Here is a 10,000-nt window from a genome sequence, read left to right on the forward strand (position 1 = left end):
GAGAGAGATATGACTAAATAGATATCTTGAGAGGTAGGTGACTCGATAGATAAACAGACAGATGGATAGATAGAATGTAGGAAGATGGTTAGGGAATGGAAGAAACCAGCTTACCTTAAATACACACACACACACACACAGGTACACATGCATATACACGTTCACACACACGCACAAGTACACACGCATATACACGTTCACACACACACACACAGGTACACACGCATATACACGTTCACACACACATAGACACACACAGGTACACATGCATATACGCGTTGACACACACACACACACACACACACAAGTACACACGGATATACACGTTCACACACACATACACACACACAGGTACACATGCATATACGCGTTGACACACACACAGACACACGGTCTCATACATACACACACACACACACACACACATACGTTCTCATACACACACACACACACATACGTTCTCATGCACATACACACATACACACACACACACTGAGCACTGTATGAGTTGGCTGTAAGGTGTGTACAACGAGTGTGTTGTATAATGAGTGTGTTGTGTGGCGTGTGTTGTGCGAATACATGTACAGTGTACACTTTAAGTAGTGTACGTATTTATAAGGCAGCCTGTGTACACCATACATGTACGCTTGTTACATGTATGGCGTGTATAGAGCCACATAGCACATGTATGGTGTATATAAATGTATGGCGTGTATAGAGCCACATAGCACATGTATGGTGTATATAAATGTATGGCGTGTATAGAGCCACATAGCACATGTATGGTGTATATAAATGTATGGCGTGTATAGAGCCACATAGCACATGTATGGTGTATATAAATGTATGGCGTGTATAGAGCCACATAGCACATGTATGGTGTATATAAATGTATGGCGTGTATAGAGCCACATAGCACATGTATGGTGTATATAAATGTATGGCGTGTATAGAGCCACATAGCACATGTATGGTGTATATAAATGTATGGCGTGTATAGAGCCACATAGCACATGTATGGTGTATATAAATGTATGGCGTGTATAGAGCCACATAGCACATGTATGGTGTATATAAATGTATGGCGTGTATAGAGCCACATAGCACATGTATGGTGTATATAAATGTATGGCGTGTATAGAGCCACATAGCACATGTATGGTGTATATAAATGTATGGCGTGTATAGAGCCACATAGCACATGTATGGTGTATATAAATGTATGGCGTGTATAGAGCCACATAGCACATGTATGGTGTATATAAATGTATGGCGTGTATAGAGCCACATAGCACATGTATGGTGTATATAAATGTATGGCGTGTATAGAGCCACATAGCACATGTATGGTGTATATAAATGTATGGCGTGTATAGAGCCACATAGCACATGTATGGTGTATATAAATGTATGGCGTGTATAGAGCCACATAGCACATGTATGGTGTATATAAATGTATGGCGTGTATAGAGCCACATAGCACATGTATGGTGTATATAAATGTATGGCGTGTATAGAGCCACATAGCACATGTATGGTGTATATAAATGTATGGCGTGTATAGAGCCACATAGCACATGTATGGTGTATATAAATGTATGGCGTGTATAGAGCCACACAGCACATGTATGGTGTATATAAATGTATGGCGTGTATAGAGCCACACAGCACATGTATGGTGTATATAAATGTATGGCGTGTATAGAGCCACACAGCACATGTATGGTGTATATAAATGTATGGCGTGTATAGAGCCACATAGCACATGTATGGTGTATATAAATGTATGGCGTGTATAGAGCCACATAGCACATGTATGGTGTATATAAATGTATGGCGTGTATAGAGCCACATAGCACATGTATGGTGTATATAAATGTATGGCGTGTATAGAGCCACATAGCACATGTATGGTGTATATAAATGTATGGCGTGTATAGAGCCACATAGCACATGTATGGTGTATATAAATGTATGGCGTGTATAGAGCCACATAGCACATGTATGGTGTATATAAATGTATGGCGTGTATAGAGCCACATAGCACATGTATGGTGTATATAAATGTATGGCGTGTATAGAGCCACATAGCACATGTATGGTGTATATAAATGTATGGCGTGTATAGAGCCACATAGCACATGTATGGTGTATATAAATGTATGGCGTGTATAGAGCCACATAGCACATGTATGGTGTATATAAATGTATGGCGTGTATAGAGCCACATAGCACATGTATGGTGTATATAAATGTATGGCGTGTATAGAGCCACATAGCACATGTATGGTGTATATAAATGTATGGCGTGTATAGAGCCACATAGCACATGTATGGTGTATATAAATGTATGGCGTGTATAGAGCCACATAGCACATGTATGGTGTATATAAATGTATGGCGTGTATAGAGCCACATAGCACATGTATGGTGTATATAAATGTATGGCGTGTATAGAGCCACATAGCACATGTATGGTGTATATAAATGTATGGCGTGTATAGAGCCACATAGCACATGTATGGTGTATATAAATGTATGGCGTGTATAGAGCCACATAGCACATGTATGGTGTATATAAATGTATGGCGTGTATAGAGCCACATAGCACATGTATGGTGTATATAAATGTATGGCGTGTATAGAGCCACATAGCACATGTATGGTGTATATAAATGTATGGCGTGTATAGAGCCACATAGCACATGTATGGTGTATATAAATGTATGGCGTGTATAGAGCCACATAGCACATGTATGGTGTATATAAATGTATGGCGTGTATAGAGCCACATAGCACATGTATGGTGTATATAAATGTATGGCGTGTATAGAGCCACACAGCACATGTATGGTGTATATAAATGTATGGCGTGTATAGAGCCACATAGCACATGTATGGTGTATATAAATGTATGGCGTGTATAGAGCCACATAGCACATGTATGGTGTATATAAATGTATGGCGTGTATAGAGCCACATAGCACATGTATGGTGTATATAAATGTATGGCGTGTATAGAGCCACATAGCACATGTATGGTGTATATAAATGTATGGCGTGTATAGAGCCACATAGCACATGTATGGTGTATATAAATGTATGGCGTGTATAGAGCCACATAGCACATGTATGGTGTATATAAATGTATGGCGTGTATAGAGCCACATAGCACATGTATGGTGTATATAAATGTATGGCGTGTATAGAGCCACATAGCACATGTATGGTGTATATAAATGTATGGCGTGTATAGAGCCACATAGCACATGTATGGTGTATATAAATGTATGGCGTGTATAGAGCCACATAGCACATGTATGGTGTATATAAATGTATGGCGTGTATAGAGCCACATAGCACATGTATGGTGTATATAAATGTATGGCGTGTATAGAGCCACATAGCACATGTATGGTGTATATAAATGTATGGCGTGTATAGAGCCACATAGCACATGTATGGTGTATATAAATGTATGGCGTGTATAGAGCCACATAGCACATGTATGGTGTATATAAATGTATGGCGTGTATAGAGCCACATAGCACATGTATGGTGTATATAAATGTATGGCGTGTATAGAGCCACATAGCACATGTATGGTGTATATAAATGTATGGCGTGTATAGAGCCACATAGCACATGTATGGTGTATATAAATGTATGGCGTGTATAGAGCCACATAGCACATGTATGGTGTATATAAATGTATGGCGTGTATAGAGCCACATAGCACATGTATGGTGTATATAAATGTATGGCGTGTATAGAGCCACATAGCACATGTATGGTGTATATAAATGTATGGCGTGTATAGAGCCACATAGCACATGTATGGTGTATATAAATGTATGGCGTGTATAGAGCCACATAGCACATGTATGGTGTATATAAATGTCATCATCAAGAGTAAAACCTCAGAGGGAGGGGAAGAAAAGAAGATTATAAAGTAACTTGTACGCCTTGTGCTCAGAGCAGGTGTTGCTGACCAGGTGCTGTGCCAGTGCTGCCGCCCTGTTCACACCTGGTGCCTGTGGTGCTGACCAGGTGCTGTGTCAGTGCTGCCGCCCTGTTCACACCTGGTGCCTGTGGTGCTGACCAGGTGCTGTGCCAGTGCTGCCGCCCTGTTCACACCTGGTGCCTGTGGTGCTGACCAGGTACTGTGCCAGTGCTGCCGCCCTGTTCACACCTGGTGCCTGTGGTGCTGACCAGGTGCTGTGCCAGTGCTGCCGCCCTGTTCACACCTGGTGCCTGTGGTGCTCAGGCAGGGTGTGTGAGGGCGGGGGTGCACACAGCTCCACTGCATCATAAAATTTTCTGATAAACGCAACTGCTTCCATCACCCTGTCCCTGCCGCCCTTCACCGTCACAGGTCCCGCCCACATGTCCCCCACCGACATGCTCACGCCGAAGTGCGACTCGATGACATGCACGTTGCGTCGTTCCATCCCCACCAGGTTGGCCAGGTCCAGGTCACGCACGGCCAAGCACGTTGCGTACGTGCATGGGGGGGCCTGGGCCGGTGCCCCTTCGCTGGTGAGGCTGACGGGGCCGCCTTCCGATCCTGCAGGTACCAAGGCCGGCTTCTTGTCTGGCTGGCACCGCCCGTCTTGCCCCACCACTCCACCATTCTCCGTCTCCCTCACTCCACCATTCTCCGTCTCCCTCACTCCACCATTCTCCGTCTCCCTCACTTCACCATTCTCCGTCTCCCTCACTCCACCATTCTCCGTCTCCCTCACTCCACCATTCTCCGTCTCCCTCACTTCACCATTCTCCGTCTCCCTCACTCCACCATTCTCCGTCTCCCTCACTCCACCATTCTCCGTCTCCCTCACTCCACCATTCTCCGTCTCCCTCAACACGGTATCCTGTGGCGCCGCCTGCAGCAACGGCCCCACCCACACCTGCCCCACCCCACTGACCACCCAGTCACTGTCCCGCAGGACGCCCACAGACACATCACCCTATCCGGCCTTGCACGCCTTCACCTCCACACGTGGGGTGTAGGCCTAGGCCGTGCACGCCTTCACCTCCACGTGTGGGGTGTAGGCCTAGGCCGTGCACGCCTTCACCTCCACGTGTGGGGTGTACGGCGTGCACGCCTTCACCTCCACGTGTGGGGTGTAGGCTGTCCACGTGTTTCTGTAGAGGGTGGTGGGGTGGCTGGTGGGGAGGATGTTGGGGCGGCTGGTGGGGAGGATGTTGGGGCGGGTGGTGGGGAGGAGGGTGGTGGGGTGGCTGGTGGGGAGGAGGGTGGTGGGGTGGCTGGTGGGGAGGAGGGTGGTGGGGTGGCTGGTGGGGAGGAGGGTGGTGGGGTGGCTGGTGGTGGGGAGGATGTTGGGGCGGGTGGTGGGGAGGAGGGTGGTGGGGTGGCTGGTGGGGAGGAGGGTGGTGGGGTGGCTGGTGGGGAGCATGTGGAGGTGCGTGGTGGGGAGGATGTTGGGGTGGCTGGTGGTGGGGAGGATGTTGGGGCGGGTGGTGGGGAGGAGGGTGGTGGGGTGGCTGGTGGGGAGGAGGGTGGTGGGGTGGCTGGTGGGGAGGAGGGTGGTGGGGTGGCTGGTGGGGAGGATGCTGGTGTTGGTACTGGGGTGGGGGTCCATTGGGTCGGCGCTGGGGCGGGTGTCGGTGGGGTGGGGGGGCTTGTCCCCCCCGTGGGGCTCTTGCACCCCCTCCCCCTCCTCTCCCCCGTGGCAGCAGCAGCAGCAGCAGCACAGGCGCTTCAGTCGCCGCCACCACCGCCGCCACCACCGGCCCAGTCGCTCCGGCCATCGCATCGTGATCTTCTTTTCCATTGACGTGATTTTGGGAAATTTGGGAAACTGAAATATTTGGCCAAAGTTAAGAGAGACTTATTTCCCTGTGTCTGACCTGTTTTTGTGGGTGAATGAGGATGGTGTGTGTGTGTGTGTGTGTGGGTGTGTGTGTGTGTGTGTGTGTGTGTGTTGTGTGTGTGTGTGTGTGTGTGTTTAGGATGCTAGTGTATGATAATGACTGCGTTCTTGGCAGGTGTTTGGGGAAGAAGGAACATGACAGAGGAGGTTGTGAGGAATTGACAGGAAAAGCTGACTAAAAGAATGAAGACGACGAAGTGATGATGATGATGATGATGATGGTGTGGTGGTGATGATGGTTGTGGTGGTGGTGATGATGATGATGATGATGGTGGTGGTGGTGATGATGGTTGTGGTGGTGGTAGTGGTGATGATGATTAGTAGTTGTAGTAGTAATATCAACCCCGTACTAACCCCAGCGTGAACCCAGTAGACTGCAGGCTGAAGTGATCGTCTCCTGTAGGCCACCATCGTCCTTCTGAGGGATAGGGAAGTGTGGATAGCCAGGCAGAGGAACCGACCAGTTATATCAGTGCCACCGCGTGAAGGCCTCCCCACGCTAGCACAGGGGGGGGAAGAGAGGGAGAGAGAGGACGTGAGAGCAAAGGAAAATGATGAAGAGGAAATATGAGTGAGGGAGGGGAGGGAGAGAACCATCATCATCATCACCATCATCATCATCATCATCTAAATCTTTTCCCACGTATGGATGTGGTGATGTAGATGGGAAGATGATGATGATGATTATTATTATTATTATTATCATCATCATCATCATTATCAGTGTTGCCTTTACCTTAGAGGAATTACAGTTAATGATATAACTCATCGTGTGACTCACCAGACGTGGCTGTCGCTGGGCATGTTGGCATCAGATGAAAGGGCGGCTGTACTACTGTTGTTATTGCATTAGGGACACACACACACACACACACACACACACACACACACACACACACACACACACACACACACACACACACACACACACACACACAGAGGGACCAGCGTCGAGGGTCTTGTTTCAAACGGTTTGCTGTAAAAGGTACCTTGCCATGTCAAATAAAACTATATGGAACCACTTTCTCTCTCTCTCTCTCTCTCTCTCTCTCTCTCTCTCTCCTCCTCCTCCTCCTCCTCCTCCTCCTCCTCCTCCTCCATCTTGGCAATTAAACTTCTGACCTCTTCTGCTCTTCACTTTGTCCTTCGCAGTTCCCTCACTTCCTTCCTTCCTTCCTTCCTTCCCTCCCTCCTTCCTTCCTTCCTTCCTGTTGCCCTCTTCACTTTACCATCTCTCTCTCTCTCTCTCTCTCTCTCTCTCTCTCTCTCCACTTTCATTTTTCTTTCTCTTGCTTCCTCCAATCTTCATCACTCACTCTCTTTTAATCTCTCTTCCTCCTCCTTCTCCTCTCCTTTTCACTTACTCTCTTTCCACTCTTCATTTTTCTCTCTCCTTCCAATCTTCATTATACATTTTCTTCATCTTCATGGCTTTCTCTCCTCCTCCTCCTCCTCCTTCTCTTCCTCCTCCTCCTCCTCATCGTCATCATCTTCATCATCATCTTTCCATCTCAGTTCTTCCATTCTTCCTTCCTTCCTTCTTTCACGGCTTCCATCCTTCCTTCCTTCCTTCATTCTTTCATACCTCACACCTTTTCTTTCCTTCCTTCCTTCCTTCCATCCTCCCTCCCTCCCTCCCTTCCTCCCTCCCTCCCTTCCTTCCTTCCTCCCCCAATCATCATCGTTCATTCCTTTTTCTCATCTTTGCATAATCCTACTGATGGATAGATAGATAGATAGATAGAGAGAGAGAGAGAGAGAGAGAGGGACCCGTAATCATGTAATAAGAAGCGAGACTTATGTAGAACGATATTTCCCTGACCTCTATAGTTAAGATATCCAAAAATAAATCGCTAAGGAAAAGGTGTTAGGGGCCTTTTTCGTTTCATACCTTGGTCTATCGCTTCCCTGCATAATTTTTTCCCTGTCTCATTTAACACGTCTTTTGCAGCTGAGAGAGAGAGAGAGAGAGAGAGAGAGAGAGACCTAGCGTGACCTGACCCCATACGTCTATGTAACCTGAGCCGTAAAGCGTAAGAGTTTGTCTGACACACACACACACACACACACACACACACAAACACACAATAAATACGTGTATGTGCTGGAGATGTAATGTGTGTACGTGTGTGTGTGTACTAGCGCTAATAATAGTGTGTATGTATGTATGTGTATGTGTGTACGTATATATGTATGTATGTGTGTGTATGTGTATGTCTATGTATGTGTGTATTTGTGTATGTGGAGGGAGGGAGAGGGAGGGGTAGACCGAGGATGAGGTGGAGGGATGGAGTTGAGAGGTATATGAGGGAGGGGGGGTGAGTTGGGGGGAGGGGAGTCAGATGGTGGGTGACAGAGTGACTTGGAGGCGTTTTGTCTGCGGCCACCCTTTGCGGGATTAGGGCGTCGGGCTATAGATAGATAGATAGATAGATAGATGTGTGTATGTAGGTTAATGGTGTGTGTACCTGTAATTTCTGCCATTATGCTGTGTAGGTCAGAGAGAGAGAGAGAGAGAGAGAGAGAGGAGAAAGCGAAATAGAGGAAGACATACGATAGATATAGAAAAATGGATAGATAGATAGATGAGAGAGAGACAGAGAGAGAACAGAACGATATTGAACTTAATTTGACCTTATGCAAATGCCATGATCTTTGTGAGAGAGAGAGAGAGAGAGAGGAAATAAGGAAGTATGGTATGGAAAGAGGAAGGGAGAGGGAGAAATGAAAGAAAGAAAGGAAGGTAGGAAGGAAGGATGGTAGGGAGGAGGAGAAGAGGGAAGGAGGAAGGAAGAGTAGGAAGCAGGAATTGAAGGAAGGAAGGATGGTAGGTAGGTAAGTAGGTTGGTAGGTAGGCAAACGACAAGCAAGCAGGTAGGTAGGTAGGTACAAGGAGGGAAGGAGGTAGGTAGGGAGAAAGGAGGGAAGGAGGTAGGTAGGGAAGGAAGGAGGGAGGTATATAGGGAGAGAGAAAGGCAGGACTAGGAGAGAGAGAGAGAGAGAGAGAGAGAGAATATGGGTGGTTAAGGGAGAGAAGGGAGGAAGTCAGGGATGTAATGGCGAAGTAATTGAGTAGAAGGAGCCACGTAATGAGAGAGGAGGGAGGAAAGAGAGGAGAGAGAATAAAGAGTGGGTGGAGGAAAGGAGAGAAAAGAGAGGAGGAAGATGGGGAAGGAGAGGAGGAATTGTTGAGGAGAGAATGGAGGAAAGGGGAGAGGAGGAGGAAAGAAGAGATGGGATTGAACAGAATGAAGAGTTGGGAGGAAAGAGAGGAGGGAATGGAGAGCGTGTGGAGGAAAGGAGAGAGAAGATGAGAGGAAGAGAGAGGAGGAAGAGTGTTGAGAGGAGTAGGGAGGGGATGGGAGGAGGAGAAATAGGAGGAGGGAAGAAGTCTATCCATCTATCTATCTATCTATCTCCATATTCTTCTCTTCTCTCCCTCTCTCCTTCCTTCCTTCCTTCTTTCTTTCTTTCCTTCCATCCTTCTTTCCTTCCTTCCTTCTTTCTTTCCTTCTTTCCTTCCTTCCTTCCATCCATCCATCCATCCATCCTTCCTTCCTTCCTTCCTTCCTCCCTCCTTACCATGCATCCTCATATCCTCATTCTCTCTCTCTCTCTCTCTCTCTCTCTCTCTCATAACAAAGCCTGCGTACATGGATACACACATTCATTACATACATAGCCAGGATGCACACTAATACATACATGACCTCAAAACATACACATATTCATACATACACATGGAGAGATACGTGTGTTTTTTCGCCTCAGACTTTGCGTACATGCGGATTTACGCACATAAACGCACATAGTCTGGGTCCGTCTTGCAATCCGATCATTTTAAGTGCCCGTGAGTGTAATACGGAATCAGTTGCTTTATATAGCTGGGCGGATTGCAGAAGGAGCGGTGAGGTGTGGATGTGGATGCGATAGGAAGCGTTAGGAGGAACACACTGAGGTGGTTTGGCCATGTGGAGAGGATGGAGGGTGAGAGACTGACGAGGAGGGTGTATGTGAGTGAGGTGGATGTGGAGTTACATGGAGAGACAGACTGACAAATGAGGAAGTGAAGGAGCGTTGTGGATGTGATAGGAAGCGTTAGG

The 10,000-nt window shown here is 47.1% G+C and overlaps 1 protein-coding gene across 1 annotated transcript in view; it reads left to right on the forward strand.

Annotated features, from left to right (window-relative positions):
- X11L (amyloid-beta A4 precursor protein-binding family A member X11L) overlaps window positions 1-10,000 on the forward strand; it is a 572,323-nt gene that overhangs the window by 129,516 nt on the left and 432,807 nt on the right. The window lies entirely within an intron of this gene.

Source organism: Coenobita brevimanus, chromosome 40, assembly GCF_032717465.1.
Source record: "Coenobita brevimanus isolate Jiangsu-jjx chromosome 40, ASM3271746v2, whole genome shotgun sequence".
Lineage (NCBI taxonomy): Eukaryota > Metazoa > Arthropoda > Malacostraca > Decapoda > Coenobitidae > Coenobita > Coenobita brevimanus.